The sequence below is a fragment of the Marmota marmota genome, unplaced genomic scaffold (genome assembly GCF_001458135.2).
Source record: "Marmota marmota marmota unplaced genomic scaffold, marMar, whole genome shotgun sequence".
In the NCBI taxonomy this organism is placed as follows: Eukaryota; Metazoa; Chordata; class Mammalia; order Rodentia; family Sciuridae; genus Marmota; species Marmota marmota.
In genome coordinates this window covers 6943895-6961453 of record NW_026000000.1, presented here as the reverse complement: position 1 = coordinate 6961453, position 17559 = coordinate 6943895, and the positions used below count along the sequence as shown (strand labels likewise).

General features: G+C 36.6%; 1 protein-coding gene and 2 pseudogenes across 7 annotated transcripts in view; 2 read left to right on the top strand and 1 right to left on the bottom strand.

The window, feature by feature from the left end:
• The window catches only part of Marchf8 (membrane associated ring-CH-type finger 8), a 224908-nt gene that overhangs the window by 106539 nt on the left and 100810 nt on the right, over nucleotides 1-17559 (top strand). The gene's annotated exons all lie outside the window — the stretch shown is intronic.
• Nucleotides 1201-1898, bottom strand: LOC107153423 (annotated as a pseudogene).
• On the top strand, nucleotides 1883-5927 carry LOC125618048 (annotated as a pseudogene).

Here is a 17559-nt window from a genome sequence, read left to right as displayed (position 1 = left end):
ATTTTTATTCCCATAACAGTCTATAAGAATTCTTTTCTGACCTGCATTTATTATTTGTATTCTTGATGATTGCCATTCTGACTGGAATATGTTGGAATCAGTGTTTTTTTTTTTTTTTTTTTGGGTGCTAAAAATCAAACCCAGAGCCTCATGTATGCCAGGTAGGTGCTCTACCACTGGGTCACATTGCCAGCCCTCAGTACATGTCTTTGCCTGCACCTGTATGTTGAAGTATATCCCTTATTGTTTCTTCTAACAGTTTCAGTGTTTCTGTCCTTATAGTTAGGTGTTTGATTAATTTTGAGTTTACTTTTGTACAAGGTGCAAGATAAGGATATCATTTCATTTTTCTACCTATGGATATCCAGTTTTCCCAGCATTACTTGTTAAAAAGATGCTGTCTTTTCATGTTTTTAGGATCTTTGTCAGAATCAGTGGCTGTAGCTATTTCGGTTTGTCTCTGTTTTTTGTTCATTGGTTCATGTGTCTGTTTTTATGCCAGTACCATACTGTTTTAGTTTCTGAGTCTCTTTTTATAATTGGAAATTGAGTATTGTGATGTCTCTACCTTTGTTCTTTTGCTCTGGATTGCATTGGCTATTCTGTTTTTTTCTTTTTGTTCTTCCATATGAATTTTAGTTTTCTTCCTAATTCTATGAAGAATATTATTAGTATTTTTATGGAGATTGCATTGAACCTATAGATTACTTTTGGCAATACTGTAATTTAAACAATATTAATTCTCCCTATCCAGTTTTTTTTTTTTTTTTTTACTCATAGTATTGGGTACGTATTAGGTATCTCGAATCCGGAGTCAGGTCTTTCATATATGTTTATTTTTGTGGTACTGGTGATTGAACTCAGAGCCTCATGCATGCTAGGCAAGTGCCATACTACTGAGCTATACCCCCATCCCATCTTTCATATTTTTAAAATTTGTAGCTTTTATGTCTTCATGTATTGTTTCTTTTCTATTCTTTGTGTTCTAGGACTCAGATAGCCATAGATGAATCCATGTCAGTCTATTCTTCATGTCTGTCAGGCTCTTTTTAATATTTTTCACTTCCTAATGCTGAGTAATTTCTCTTTTATTCCCAAAAGCACTGTTTTTATTTATACAGAATCCTAACCACTTTAGTAGTAGGAGTGGAAGAGGTTTCTTTTTCAATTCAGGGCCTCCGTAATGTTAGTTTATTGTTACCAAACACACAGGCAAGTGGCATCATGGATTTGGTAAACTAATAACAATGTCTAGTTTCTCTCTGCTCGGGCTACAAGGTGAGCATCAATCTCTGCTTCTGTAAGAATTCTGAATTTAGGATTTTCAACTGTAACTACTCCAACTTCTATTTCTGAAGGTTTGAAATCTATTGATAGAATAGTAGACAAACACGTAATTGCAGAATTGCAGTTTCTACTGTCTGTTCAAATAGCCAATCAAATATTTTTTCACTTTTTTTTTCAAGGGAGCTGGTTGGCTCAGTTTGTTTAACTCCTACTGCAGTGGCTTTAAACCCACACTAGTAACCTGCAGGATCACATTTGTATACCTGAGGGCCTTGTTCTTCATTTATACCATTTAAAATCATACAACTAAGTAGCCTCATTTTAGCATTCTGTCTGTAGACCTGAGAAATATCAACAGTTCTTTTACACAGCATGTCCATAAGAATCTCATAGCCATACTTGTATTTCCAATTAGTTGCCTCAGAGTGTGCCCTTTGTACCTGGGATCTGCTGTCAGCTGTCATTCTAGACATCGAAGAGCCAGTGTTTTTAGTTATCTTGAATAAGTGAGTCACTGTGCTGAAATCCAATAATTTGTCAGGTACTTTCTTCTGTGTGACAATTACTGCACAGTCCTTCCCTCTGACAGCTTCTGATGACCACCCTGGTTTATACCCTTAAAAGCATATTCTACTTGGTGAAGCTGGCTCTTCGGCAAAAAATGGTAATGTGGTGGTCAAATCAAGTGCGGGAACCACAGAATATGTTGGTGCACTCACTACTTCAAATACCTGTAGGCATACAAACCCCTCCGGAAGTTGCAATGACTGCTTCCGGGGCACCTGCTGGTCTTCCTCCCTAATTTCTTAAAATCTGACATCTAGTTTGGTAATCCTACTTCAGCTGTGTCTAATCTGCTGTTTAACTCAGTTTTTCATATTAATAGTTACATTTTTAATTCCTAAAAGAATGTTTTGTTTTGTTTTGTTTTCAAACTGGACTTTTTGGGTACTTTTTGTTGTTTCCTCATTTTAAAATTGCTTGACTGATTGATTGTGGTATGAATGATTGAACTCAGGGATGCTCTACCACTGACCTACATCACCAGCCCTTTTTTATTTTTAATTTTGAGATAGGGTCTCTCTAAGTGGTATAGGCTGGCCTCAAACTTGTGATACTCCTGCTTCAGCCTCTCAAGTTGTTGGGATTGCAGGTGTGCATCACTACACCTAGCACTCCTTTTAAAAATACTTTAAAATACTTCCACTGGCAGTGTTGCCAGTTACTCCACTTCTTGCAGAAGTTCTATCTTCTGCCTCCTGACTTCCCCTTTGCTGACATTGAATTCAGCACTCCTGAGAATGCTGAATATTTATAAAAAATATAAAGTATTTAAAAAATACTTTATATTAAATATGTAGTTATTTAATATTCTGTTTTATAATTATATTGTTGGAAGTAAGGGTGACGACAGTACTATTTGTTTTCTTTTTCTTTTGTGGTACTAGCAATTGCACCCAGGGATGCTTTACCAATGAGTTACATTGCTGTCCTTTTAAATTTCATTTTGACACAGGGTTTTGCTAAATTGCTGATGCTGACCTCAAATTTGAGATCCCTTTGCCTCAGCCTCCTGAGTATCTGGGATTATTGGCATGCACCATTCTTTTTTTTTTGGTTGGGGAGGGTACTGGCGATTAAACTCAGAGGCACTTTACCTGACCTACATCCCAAGCTCTTTTTATTTATTTAGTTTTGGAAACAAGGTCTCATTGAGTTGTCCTGGCAGTCTTCATACCTGTTGATCTCCTGTCTCAGCCTTCAAGGTGATGGATTACAGGCATGCGCTACTGTACCCAGCCTGTAGTTTTCTTTCTACTGATTAACTCATAGAGACTTACTTCTACGTGTATATGGTGATTTTTTTTTTTACTGTGAGTTTACATATTTCTTTTAAAATTTAGTCTATGATAGTCCAGAGGATCTGAAATAGAGATACTCTTTTCTTAAGAGAAATTTAATGTGGGTGGATTTTATCAGGAAGTAGGAGAATATTTTTGTCTTGGATGACTTTAGCCACTTATCAGAGTTCCAATACTCATTTCAGGCATGTAGTATAGGTTGTCCTTGTGAGCGAGAAGAGGATCTAACCACTTCTTGAGTAATTTACCAGTTACCTTCCTGATTCCAACTTTACCTTAACCCCCCCTCCTTTTACCCCAACCCTCCTGAAACTGTGCAGTGTTGCCAGTTAGTCCACTTCTTGTTTTTTTATTGATTTTCTTATTATTTTAAATATACGACAACAGTGGAATGTATTATAATTCTTATTACATATATAGAGTACAATTTTTCATATCTCTGTGTATAAAGTATGTTCACGTCAATTAATGCCATTATACATGTAGCAGTTATTCCACTTTTTGCAGGAGTTCTATTTTCTGCCTTCTGTCTTCCCCATTGCTGACTTGGAATTCAACACTCCTGGGTCTGCTAAATTACTTACCAGGTATCCTGCCTAATCCCTACTTTTCAGCTTTTAGAATTCTGTTGCTCTTGTTTCTTGCTTCATTTTTCTTCCATGTAGTTATGTGTTATTTAAAATATCTTTAGTAACACTTCTGGTATTTTGGGAAGGTGCAAAAGTAAATATATATTGAATCTGCCATTTCATTCGAAAGCTCCATTTTTTTTTAAAATTCTGAATTAACTACTAGTGATGTCAGAGATGTGGACTGTCTTATTTCACATACTAGATACCATTTTCTGTGAAATCAGTATATTTAAGTAAATTGCTCATTAATGTAATTTCAATTTTTTATACAGGAATGACCTTATGATTGGTAAATAAATTAAATGCTATGGAATTGAGATGGTATCTTATTAGGTCTTGGGAAAATTCTCAAATGGACCTCTAGTATAATATGGTCTCAAGAGTTGGGGTGAGAATGGACTCTTGCCTAATCGAGAGTTGACCGAGACTTTGGATTAGGAGCTGCTGCCACCACAGAATGTTCCCTGCCTGCATAAACTTTGGGTTTCTACTGGTGAGGATTAGGTCAAATATTCTGGCTTACCCTTACGTAGTTATATGAAATAAACATCTTGGGTTTCTTTAAGGTACTTTTTGCACTTGTAGAGAAGAGCCAGATGAGCTGTTAAGTCTAGGCCAGCAATCTGGAGGAGAGGGGAGGAAGATCTGAGAAATGATGCTAAGCTAGTTATAATGCCATGGACACAGAATTTCCAGGTGATATGGTGCCACCAGTTGGTGAATTTCCTAGTTTTACAGTTTACCAGTGTCAGCTTCTGCATCATACTATTTTTGACCTATTAAAAATTACCCAGCTTGGCCTTACATTCATGAACTAGAAGCAAGAATGTTCTTTTGGAATTAATATTTGGCAGTTCAACTCTAATTCAGTCTTACATAGGACAGGTACTCCCAAGATTCCATAGATCTTGCTAAGATTGCAGTTTCAGAAGCACAAAGAGAGAATGGATTAACAATACACTTTGGGGCTGGGGATGTGGCTCAAGTGGTAGAGCGCTCGCCTGGCGTGCGTGCGGCCCGGGTTCGATCCTCAGCACCACATACAAACAAAGATGTTGTGTCCGCCTAAAACTAAAATAAATAAATAAATAAATATTAAAAAAAAACAAAAAACAATACACTTTGCAGAACTGCTTATGACATCAAAGAGAGTGACTCTCTTTGATGACATCATATGACTTTCGTTTTACAGTGGCTATGATTTTAGCCACATTATAAAGTTGCTTACAGATTCTTCTTTGTCAAGAACATGAATTCTTGTATATTTGGAACCTTTTCCCACCCACCCATTTATTATATGAAATAGTTGATGAAGAGTTACAAACACCTTGAAAAAAAATCTATAGGAAGTTGCTGATCAGTTAGATTTGCAGGGGATTTGAATCCAGCAGCACCAGATATTCTTGAAGATGAAAGAGTTATTTTTTGAAGACAGCTTTGATGATGCCAAGTACTGAGGGCAGCTCTATTGATTTCAGCATGGATGTGGTCCAGAAGCAGAATGAGGATGTGGATTCTGCTGAGGAGATGAACATCCTAGCAGTCATCAAGAGTATGTATTGGTGATGGTGGCAGGCTCTGCAGGGTGGTCCCAGTTCTAGAGTCGTGCTCCCTGTGCTGACTGTGTACTTATCTTCCCAAAAGGAAACATCTTTTTGAGCAAAACTATATAGATAATTGTACTGGTTTTGTAAACAAGTCTTCCCTTTTCCTCATCCCCAAGCAATAGTCTAGTTGTTTATTGCTTCTCGTATACATGGCTCACTTGACCTCCTCCCCACATATTAGCATCTGGGGGTGCTCTACTACTGAACTACTTACTCCTTTAAATTTTTTAAAATTTTAAGATAGGGTCTCGCTAAGTTGCCCAGGCTGGCCTCCATTTGAGATCCTCCTGCCCCAACCTCTCAAATAGCTGAGTTACAAGTGTGGGCCACTGTGCCTGGATTATTTGACGCCATTTAAAAATCCAAGTCTGAAACAAAGTGCTACACTGTATATAACTCTTAAAAAAGAGTAAAGCATAAAGAGCTGGGCATGTGGTGGCACATGCCTGTAATCCCAGGGGCTCTGGAGGCTAAAACAGGAGGATCTCAAGTTCAAAGGCTAGCCTCAGCAATTTAGTGAGGCCCTAAGCAACTCAGTGAGACCCAGTTTTTAAATAAAATAGAATATAGGAGTGGGATGTGGTTCAGTGGTCGATGGCCCCTGAGTTAAATCCCTAGTAACCCCCCCTCCAAAAAAAGTAAACCAAGATTTATTTTGGCTTCTTTCTTTTTTACCTCTTTAAACATTTACTACCATCCACCATATTTGGATGAATTAGGTGTTCTTTTTTAATTTTTAAAATTTTATAATTTTAATATATTTTTTATTTGTTGTAAATAAAATTAGTTATACACGTCAGTAGACACATTATACATAAATGGAGTTTAATTTCTCATTTGTCTGATTATACATGGTGTAGTGTTACACAGGTCATGTAATCATATATGCACATTGGGTAATAATGTCTGAGTCATTCTATCTTCCTACCCCAGTGCCCCCTCTCCGCCCTTCACTCCCCTCTGTCTAGTCCAAATTACCTCTATTCTCTTCCTGCCCCTCCACATTGTGAATTAGCATCTGCATATCAGAGAAAACACTTGGCCTTTGGTTCTTTGGGATTGGCTTACTTCACTTAGCATGATATTCTCCAGTTTCATCCATTTATTGGCAAATGCCATAATTTCATTCTTCTTTAAGGCTGAATAATATTCCATTGTGTGTATAAATATATATATATATATATATCACAATTTCTTTATCCATTCTTCTGTTGAAGGGCATGTGGTTGGTTTCATAGTTTAGCTATTGTGAATTGAGCTGCTGCAAACATTGATGTGGCTGCGTCTCTGTAGTATGCTGATTTTAAGTTCTTTGGGTATAAACAGAGGAGTGGGATGTCTAGATTGTTTCTTTACAGATTTTCTTAGGAATCTCCATACTGCTTTCCATAGTGGTTGCTCCAATTTGCAGTCCCATGGATGGGCATTTTTCTTCACGGAGAAGTAGAATTCTTTCCTGTGTGTGCAGACAACATGGTTTTATTAAGAATTGGGGGGGCTGGGATTGTGGCTAAGGGGTGGAGTGCTCGCCTAGCATGTGTGAGGCACTGGGTTCAATCCTCAGCACCACATAAATATAAAATAAAGACATTGTGTCCACCTATAACTAAAAAATAAATATTAAAAAAAAGAATTGGGAAGGCACCTTGTTACTTTTCTTTTTCTCTTTGCCTTGTTTCACTTGAAAATTTAAATGTATCTTATCACTGTAGATATCTTATATGAGACTTTTAATTAGAAGGAACAGTAATTCACTTCAGTATTCTTTAAGAGTAGTGTATTTTTTTTTGAAATCTCAAGGAAAAATGAGCTGAATAACTGTGAGGTCTAATACAATTATAGGGATCAACTACTCAGCTCTTCTGTTATTTTCATGTCTGTTTCATTTTTTCCGTTTGAGGCCTGAGGCTTTCTGATCCTTAAATTATCTTTTCTGTTTCATGTCTTCTGCCCGTAGTTCTCAATTCCTGATAACCTTGGCCTTACTTGTAAATCTTTGAGGTTTATCCTTCTTCCATGTATTTTTTTTCAGGTTTACTTCCCTGTAAGTTCTTGGTTTACTTTGTGGCTTCTGGCTTGGTATGTCTAGATTCCACATGCCAGGTCACTTAACTAGCTTCTCTTCAGCCAGTGGCTTGGATTCTCTTGGGTCAGATGTCTGTGTATTAGGGGAAGGATGAGTCCTTCTATTCAACCTGTCTGCTGAGGTGCCATGATGACATGATTTACAAGTATATTTCTAAGCTGTTTAGAATTATTTTTACAGCTGTGGAAGGTATAAAAATAAAAGCCCTCTAACCTAGAGAACTAATGATCTTGTTACAAAAGTAAGTTTGGTGAATTGAAAATTTCTGTGCTCTTATTTCTTGTGTGAAAGCTATTCAGTCTAATGCACACTTGGAATTTCTTCATTTCTGGGATTCTAGCCAAGGAGGAAATGCAAGTTTGCAGTCATATTTATAAAGGCTTTAATCTCATATTAATGTTCATGTTTATTGAAGTATCAGTATCCATAAATGCATCTAAAATTAAGTGAAACATTCTTATAGTGTGAATTAGTGATATAACAAATGGCTTTAGGAACCATTTCTTAAAAATTCATATGTATGGTCAATAGAAAAAACACAGCATGTTTATAGATGGTAGATATTTAACTATCATCTGTTTGTCTACAACTGAACAGTTTGCAAAACACTCTTTTGTTATGGCATTTGTTCTTTTTAAGAGAGATAATAGGGACAGTAGGAACATACCTCAACACTGTAAAAGGTATATATGCTAAACCCAAATACAACATCATTCTAAATGGAGAAAAATTGAAAGCATTTCCTCTGAAAACTGGAACAAGACAGAGATTCCCTTTTTCACTATTTCTGTTCAACATAGTCCTGGAAACTCTAGACAGAGCAATTAGAAGAAAGAAAGAAATTAAAGGGATATAAATAGAAAAGAACTCAAACTATCCCTATTTGCTGATGACATGTTTAGACATATTTAGAAGATCTAATAAACTCAACCAGAAAACTTCTAGAACTTATAAATGAATTCAACAAAGTAGCAGGATATAAAATTAGCACCCATAAATCAGTTCCATTCCTATACATCATGATGAATTAGCTGAACAAGAAATTAGGAAAACTGCCCCATTCACAATAGCCTCAAAAAATATTTGGGAATGAATTTAACAAAAGAGGTGAATGACCTCTACAATGAAAACTACAAACACTATAAAAGAAAGGAATTAAAGAAGACCTTAGAAGATGGAAAGATCTTCCATGCTCCCAGATAGGCAGAATTAATATTGTCAAAATGGCCACATTACTAAAAGCTCTATACAGATTTAATGCATTCCTTTTAGGATTCTGATAATGTTCTTCATAGAATTAGAAAAAGCAATCATGAAATGCATTTGGAAAAATAAGAGACCCAGAATAGCCAAAGCAGTCCTTAGCAAGAAGAATGAAGCAGGAGGCATTGCAATACCAGACCTTAAGCTATAATACAGAGTGATAGTAACAAAAATGTCATGGTATTGGCACCAAAACAGACACATAAACCAGTGGTACAGAATAGAAGGCACAGAGACAAACCCACATAAATATAGTTACCTCATACTAGACAAAGGCATCATAAATATACATTGGAGAAAAGACAGCTTCTTCAACAAATGGTGCTGGGAAAACTGGAAATCCATATGTAATAAAATGAAATTAGACCCTTACTTCTCCCCTGCACAAAACTGTTAAGTGGATCAAGACCAAGGCATTAGACCAGAGACACCCTATGCCTTACTAGAAGGCAAGGCCCAAATCTCTCTCCATCATGTTGGCTTGGGAACTGAATTCCTCAACAAGACTCCTAAAGCACAGAAGTAAAATAAAAAAAAATCAATAAATGGGATGGTATCAAACAAAAAGACTTTTTCACAGTAAAGGAAACAATCAAGAACGTGAAGAAAGAACCTACAATGTGAGACCTCTTTGCTACCTGCTCCTCAGATATAACATTAATCTCCAGGATGTAAAAAGAACTCAAAAAACTTAATTCCAAAATACAAATAACTCAATTAATAAATGGGCAAAGGAGCTGAACAGACACGTTACGGAAGAAAAAATATGATCAGTCAATAAATATATGAAAAAATGTTCAACATCACTAGCAATTAGAGAAATGCAAATTAAAACTACACTGAGATTCCATCTCACTCCAGTCAGAATAGCAATTTATCAAGATTATAAGTAACAGTAAATATTGGTGAGGATGTGGGGATAAAGGTACACTCATGCATTGTTGGTGGGATAGCAAATTGGTGCAACCACTCTGGAAATCAGTCTGGAGACTTTTCAGAAAACTTGAAATGGAACTACCATTTGACCCGTTATACCACTCCTTGGCATATACCCAAAGGACTTAAAATCAGCATACCATAGTCATGCGGCAGCCGTGCTCATAGCACCTCAATTCACAATATCTAAACTATGGGACCAACCTAGGTGCCCTTCAACATGGATAAAAAAATGTGGTACATATACACAGTGGAATATTACTCAGCCATAAAGAAGAATGAAATGATGGCATTTGCCAGTAAATAGATGGAGCTAGAGACTATCACTTGGCATAAGTGAAATAAGCCAATTCCAAAAATCCAAAGGCCAGTTATTCTGTCTGATATGTGGATACTGACTCATAAAAGGTGTGGTGGGGAAGGAGGAGTGGAGGTTCATTGGATTGGTTGGGGGTATGGGGAAATGAGGCAGGATGGGAACGGTAAAGACAATAGAATGAATCAAATATAACTTTCCTATGTTCACCTATGAATACGTGACTAGTGTGACTCCACATCTTGTACAACCACAAGATGGGAAGTTATACTCCATATATGTATGATATGTTAAAATACATTCTACTGTCATAATTAAAAAGAACAAATAAAAAATCTATAGTAGTGAAAAAAGAAAGAAAGAAAAAAAAATCTCAGAAAGGCCTGGACAGTTTTTGCAGTTTGTTGACTCAGAGCACAGATTCTGGGGCTAGCCATGCTCCTGGCCAGCTAGTTTGACCCTTGCCATCTTAGGGATCCTGCATATGGGAGTACTTCATAGGGTTGTAAGTATTGCTTTGGTTGGTGAGTGTAAAGTGTGCAGAGCTAGCCTATGGTATGGTATGTTCTCTGTTAGTGTGTATCCTTGCACAGGCTCACTAATGGTCATGACAAACCCAAGTATCACACCAGGTTCCCGGCTCCGAATCTTATGCTTTTTTGTATGTTGTGCTGCCTCTGCTGACCTATTAAGTTTAACAGTATGTTCACTAACTTCTATTTTCCAGGTGAATAGAACACATATTTTTCTTGAATAACTGAAATTGGCCCAACTTTATTGAATTTAAGTCACATATTGTCTTTTGTAAGATACATTTATTTGGAATATTTATTTTATCTTAAAAAGATGGGACTTGTCAAAGCACAAGTAAGACTTTATTATAAATTCTATATTAAATTTTATTGATTTCACCATGTATTTCTTCCATTTAATTCTTGATATGTTATGCTTTTATATATATTTTCTTTATTCAAAATTGTGAGTTTTGTTTATGGTATGATATAATTATAAAAAAAGAAAATTGGTTAGTATAGAAAAAGTGAAAGTTTTCTGGAGGTTCCACCTCTGTTTCCTCTGACTGTTCTCCAGCTGCACTATTGAGAATTCCATGTGACACAAGAATATTTGTGTTGGTGCTGGAAGCAGAAGCGCACTGCCACCCCTGTTCCTGGCACCAGAATGCAGTCTCTATTGTGAATGCATACATCCAGTGTTGACAGGGCAACTGTCAAGGCTGTGGTTGCCATTGTGGTCATTATCACTTGTGTTGCTGTCAGTCCTGTGGCTAACAGCTGCTTCTTCCTGTTTTGCTGATCCCTGGCAATTTTATTGGTCTACAGATCCTTTTCAAGAAGTGTCCTTAACTCTATATACAGCAGCCTTACTTTATGTGGTGTAGTGTGACTGAAGGAAACCACGTTGTCCTCCAAACCAGGTCATTGGTTTGTGACCTGGTTTGTGACCATGGGTTCTGTGGCTTTCTTTGGTTCATACCTGGATTCCTGCTTTAGAATGAGTGTCCCCTCTCCAGTTTCCCACTGTGTTCCATGAGATTTCTAGGTTCTGTGTTGTAAACGGGTCCTTGACTGGCTTGATAAAATCTGTTATCTCTCTTCTGGAGTGGTCCTAGTGAAGGCTAGGCTGTAAGTTTGTGCTCTGAAAGAGTAGTGTTGTAATGAAAGTGGTTTTGAAAAATCACTTGTGATTGACTAAGGGTTGGTTTATTTAATACCAGAGTTAGTTAGAACTATTGAAACTGGCAGGAGAGTTTCAGTGATTATTTTACTTACACATTATGCTAACTTGTTATTTTGTAGGCCAGCATAGACATCTTTAACTTAAAGTCTATTGAATGAGGTATAACTTTCCTAAGTCCTTGATATAAAGCATTTGTTAATTTGTGCTTATCAGGGGTTATCACTGTTACAGCCTGCTTGTGGGAGTGGTAAGCCTCTGTTGAATGCAGCTATGAAAGGACTACTTTGATAGCTGGGTGCTGTGTCCTTATAGCTGCAAGCCTGTCTCTTCCTGTCTTGGCCTTCTAGAGTGACTCTGAGTTCACATTTCCAACCCAGTCTTTCTTTCCTTTCTTGGGGCTCATGTGAGTCTTCTGTTAACAGTCATACTTCAGACCTGTTCTGTTTACTTTAGGGACTAATTTATTTATTTTTTTAAAAATTTGCTGTCATTGTGATCTACAAAGTGTATATTCAAAAGAATAATGCTTTAAATGCAGTTTTGGTAGCTAGAGGTATATGTAAAGTAGACTAGGCAATGAGTAGGAATTATTAAGAGCAGTCATCTTGGGACTGGGAATGTAGCTCAGTGGTAGAACGCTTGTATAGCATGTGTAGTGCCCTGGGTTTGATCCTCAAGATTGCCAAAGAAAAACAGAAACAAAATGTCTTTTGTTGTTTAATAGCTATTGCTTCAGTTTTTTAAGATGAAAATTCTAGAGTTCATGTCACAACAATGTGAATATACTTAATAATTTTTGAACTCTGTACACTTAAACATAGTTAATATGGTGAATTTTGTTACCACAAGAAAAAATAACATCCTTGGTGGCATATAGATTTAAAAGATTAAGTACAGGGTTTTTGATTTTTATCTTGCTTTTCTGTGCTTGGTTCTATTTACTCTTACTTTTTTATTTTCACAGTGCTAGGGATTGAACCCATAGCTTCTGCTTACTAGGCACTAAGCTACATCCTGAGTTCAGTTCCTCTTTTAGTATGAATTGGATCAATAGATTAGAGCCTTGGAGGAAGCAGAGCAGGGCAATGTATAGGAAACAGAATTCATTGATTTGACATTTATTAAGCACCTTTCATATAGCAGGCTGTATGCTTTTAATTTATTATTTAGAAAAATAAAGGACATGAGCCCCGGATAAACAGGAGAAGAGTACAAGTCTTACTACTTCATTTGAAAGAACTGTAGAAGCCTCCTTATTGTAAAGCAGGAAATAATGAAGAATTGTGTATGCCATTAACAATTTATTAATAAATTATGCAGATGTACACTGTTTTATTGAATTTTCAAAACTTTGTAATGAAAAATTTCAAACATTCATGAAAGTGGAGGGAGGAGTGCAATCTGTTACCAGCTGGCTTCCACACATAGCCTCTTTCACTATCTCACTGCATTTTTGGAGCCAGTTCTTGTTATGTCATTTTATTTTTAAATATTTCAGTATTTCACCAAAAGATAAAAGCTGTTTTCTTAGACTTAATCACAATACCATTATCACCCCAAAATTCTTTTAACACTTTTTTTTTTCAGTACCACTGAACTATACCCTCAGACCCTCTTTTTAAAAAAAATCTTGGAACAGTATCTTGCTAAGGTATCAAGGCATGCCTTGAGCTTTTGATCCTCCTGCCTTAGCCTCCTGAGTTGCTGGGATTTCAGATATGTGCCACCATGCCTTACTGCTTCTATACTTTTATTTTATTGTAGTTGATTTGTTTGAATCAGAATCTAAATAGTGTAAAACAAGGTCCAGGTGCAGACTGGTTTTAGTTTTAGAGGTTTGATCTAATTCCATTTTTGTTGCCAGGATATTCATAAGCCAGGTAGTGTACCTACAGTCCCAGCTATTCAGGAGGCTGAGGCAGGAGTATCCCATAGTCCAGGAGTTCTGGGCCAGTCTGGGCAATGTAGTGAAGTCCTGTCTTTTTAAGAAATAATTTTTAAAAATGCACACACACAATAGAGCATCGTCTTTTTTTTTGAATATTTTTAGTTCTAGATGGACATAATACCTTTATATTATTTATTTTTAATGTAGTGCTTAGGCTTGAACCCAGTGCCTCACTCATGCTAGACAAGTGCTCTACCACTGAGCTAGTCTTTGTTTCTAATAGTACATAATGTCTGGCTGTCTTTTTCTTGTGATGCTAATAACCACTTATAATTTTCATAAATTCGTTATTTAATCATGTGTTTGTGTAATGTTGCCATTCCAATTTTAAAATTCCTTCATTTATAAGCTAGAATACTTCTGTAGAGAAATTCTTTCTACAAACGGTTTTGTTACCCATAACTGTAATTCATGTAGGGAGGATGGGCATACAGGAAGAAAGACTCAAATGAGTGATGAATTCTTTCTATTTATAACTCTTAGAGAGTCATTAACATTATCAGAGATGGCCAATGAATTTTTCCTTTATTTTAAAAAATGTCAATGTGCACACATGAATTTTTAACATTAAGTTAATTGCAGTTATTCTTATCAATGATCACATTGTTCTTTCTTTGGCTAGTAAGAGTGCCCTCTGGTTAGCTTCTAGATCTTTTTTTAACATGAATGCCTCTAAGGGCTTCAAGGGCTGCTGGTTTCTGATAAGACAAGATAGCAGCTTCATCTTGTGCATTTCCAAACATAGGTGTGGAATCAGCCCTTTCTTCAACCAGCCTTGATTCATTTCATTGAGAAATTGTATTTATAGACCATTATATTCTGTATACCACAGGTTGGTTGTTGCCTAAGGTATTTTTTTTTTTTTTGACCAGTGGTGCAGAATAGAGGACACAGAAACTAACCCTCAAAATTACAATTATCTTATATTAGACAAAGTTGCCAAAAACATGCATTGGAGAAAAGATAGCCTATTTAACAAATGGTGCTGGGAAAACTGGAAATCCATATGTAACAAAATGAAATTAAACCCTATCTAAACCTATCACAAAAATGGAATTAAATTTAACCCTAATTAAACCTATCTCTCACCATGCACAAAACTCAACTCAAAATGGATCAAGGACCTAGGAATAAAACCAGAGACCCTGCATCTAATAGAAGAAAAAGTAGGCCCTAATCTCCATCATGTGGGATTAGGCCCCAACTTCCTTAATAAGACTCCTTTGGTGCAAGAATTAAAATCAAGAATCAATAAATTGGATGGACTCAAACTAAAAAGTTTCTTCTCAGCAAAAGAAACAATCTGTGAGGTGAATAGAGAGGCTACATCTTCGGAGCAGATTTTTACCCCCCACACATCAGCTAGAACACTAATCTCTAGGGTATATAAAGAACTCAAAAAGCTAAGCACCAAAAAACCAAATAACCCAATCAATAAATGGGCCAAGGACCTGAACAGACACTTCTCAAAAGAGGATATACAATAAATCAAAAAATATATGAAAAAGATGTTCATCATCACTAGCAATTAGAGAAATGCAAACCAAAACCACTCTAAGATTTTTATCTCATTCCAGTCAGAATGGCAGCTCTTATGCAAAAAAACAACAATAAGTGTTGGCAAGGATGGGGGAAAAGATACACTTATACACTGCTGGTGGGACTGCAAATTGGTGCAGCCAGTATGGAAAGCAGTATGGAGATTTCTTGGAAAATTGGGAATGGAATCACCATTTGACCCAGCTATCCCTCTCCTGGGTCTATACCCAAAGGACTTCAAAACAGCGTACTACAGGGACACAGCCACATCAATGTTTATAACAGCACAATTCACAATTGCCTAAGGTTTTTTACAGCTAAGAAATATATTATTGTTTAAAGAGAAGAAAAATTATTCATGAATTTCATACTAATTTTTTTTTGAGAGAGAGAATTTTTTAATATTTATTTTTTTAGTTTTCGGCAGACACAACATCTTTATTTGTATGTGGTGCTGAGGATCAAACCCAGCGCCACACGCATGCCAGGTGAGTGCTACCGCTTGAGCCACATCCCCAGCCCCATAATAATTTTTTCCAATACAATACAATTGCTGGCCTAGTGAAGGGAGGAAAGGCAGCTTTGAGGAGGTACATCTAGGACAGAAGCATGTTTTTTGTGCTCTTGTTTTATTGTGTAGATATGGCTTCAGTAACTTGCTACTAAACCAGCATTGGGTTTTTGACTCAAAGGTTGAAATTCTTATTTCTAACTTATAGAATTTGAGTTTTCCACTTTCTTAAAAGAATACTCATCAGCAATTCTTAATAATTTGTAATTGCAGTCTTTTAGAATTATTTTTAAAATTACTTAGATTATTTTTTACTATATTTGAATTCCTTTACAATTTGAAATTATGTCTGATGTGATCAGTCTACCCCCAAATATTTAAAGAATCAATGACTTCTTCTCAATTAAAATGAATTATTATAAATTTTAAATTTCTCTTTGGTTCTAGGAATTGAACCTAGGAATGCTTTACCACTGAGCTATATCTGCAGACCTTTTTTTTTTTTTTTTTTTAAATTTTGAGACAGGGTCTCACTAAACTGCTTAGGGCTTTGCTAGTTGCTGAGTCTGGCCTCAAATTTGTGATCCTCCTACCTCAGCCTCTGAAGTTGCTGGGCTTGCAGGTGTATGCATATCAGGTTGAAAGATACTGAATTTTATTTTAGGGTTTTCTAAATTTCCAGTAGAGTTCTTGGTCAGCATTTAAGACAGTAAACAGAGTTGGTTAAAGTTTTTGAGTTACCAATGAAATTCTCAGCCATTTTTTTTTTAAAGAGAGAGAAATTTTTTTTAGTATTTATTTTTTAGTTTTCGGCGGACACAACATCTTTGTTTGTATGTGGTGCTGAGGATCGAACCCGGGTTGCACGCTTGCCAGGTGAGCATGCTACCGCTTGAGCCACATCCCCAGCCCCTCTCAGCCATTTTTGACTATCGTCTAAGAGGGTTTGATCCAGTCATCATTTATTGACTAGATCTTATGTTATAGACGCTGGGCTAAAGAAAGAACCATGAGCAAAAAGAGACATGATCTCTGCCTTTGTGGGGCTTATTGCCCAGGGGGAAAAGGTGATAATTCAATAAATGTAAAATTCCAACTGTAATAGTCATTAATGATTCTTTGTTGGTGCTATAAAGACTTCTAAGTGTGGAATTTCTTCTCTGAGAAAGTTAATTAGGTCATGAAGGGAAGGAAGAGCATTGCAGAGGATGGCATATATAACAGACTGGGAAGAAGCTGAGAGGTCTGATAGGACTGAAAGAATGCTGCTGTTGTGACAGGAGAAGGAGAGAGTATTACAAAATGAAAGGTCAAATCATAGGGGCCTGGTGGGCTGCACTGAATGAGTATCTTGAGGTATAACTTAGGTAGCATAAAATTCACTCATTATAAGTGTATGATTCAACGAATTTAGTAGAGTTGAGCAGTGTGTTAGCTTTTTTTGTCCCTGTTATGAAAAGACCTGACAGGAACAATTTTAGAGGAGGAAAAGTTTATTTGGGATCACTGTTTCAGTTTGTAGATGGCCTGCTCCATTGCTCTAGGCCCAAATTGAGGCAAGAATAGATGCAGAAAAGTGTTATAGAGGAAGGCAGGTCTGGACATGGCCATCAAGAAGCGGAGTGGGGAAGGGAAATTGCATGGAAATGGAAGGAGACCCTCAGAGTTATACAAAAGTACATACAAGAGGAAGTGAGGGGAAAGGGAAAAATAATACAAGGGGGACAAATGAATGTCAGTAGAGGGGGCAGAGAGAGAAGAGGGGAGGGGAGGGGGGATAGTAGAGGATAGGAAAGGCAGCAGAACACAACAGACACTAGTATGGCAATATGTAAATCAATGGATGTGTAACTGATGTGATTCTGCAATCTGAA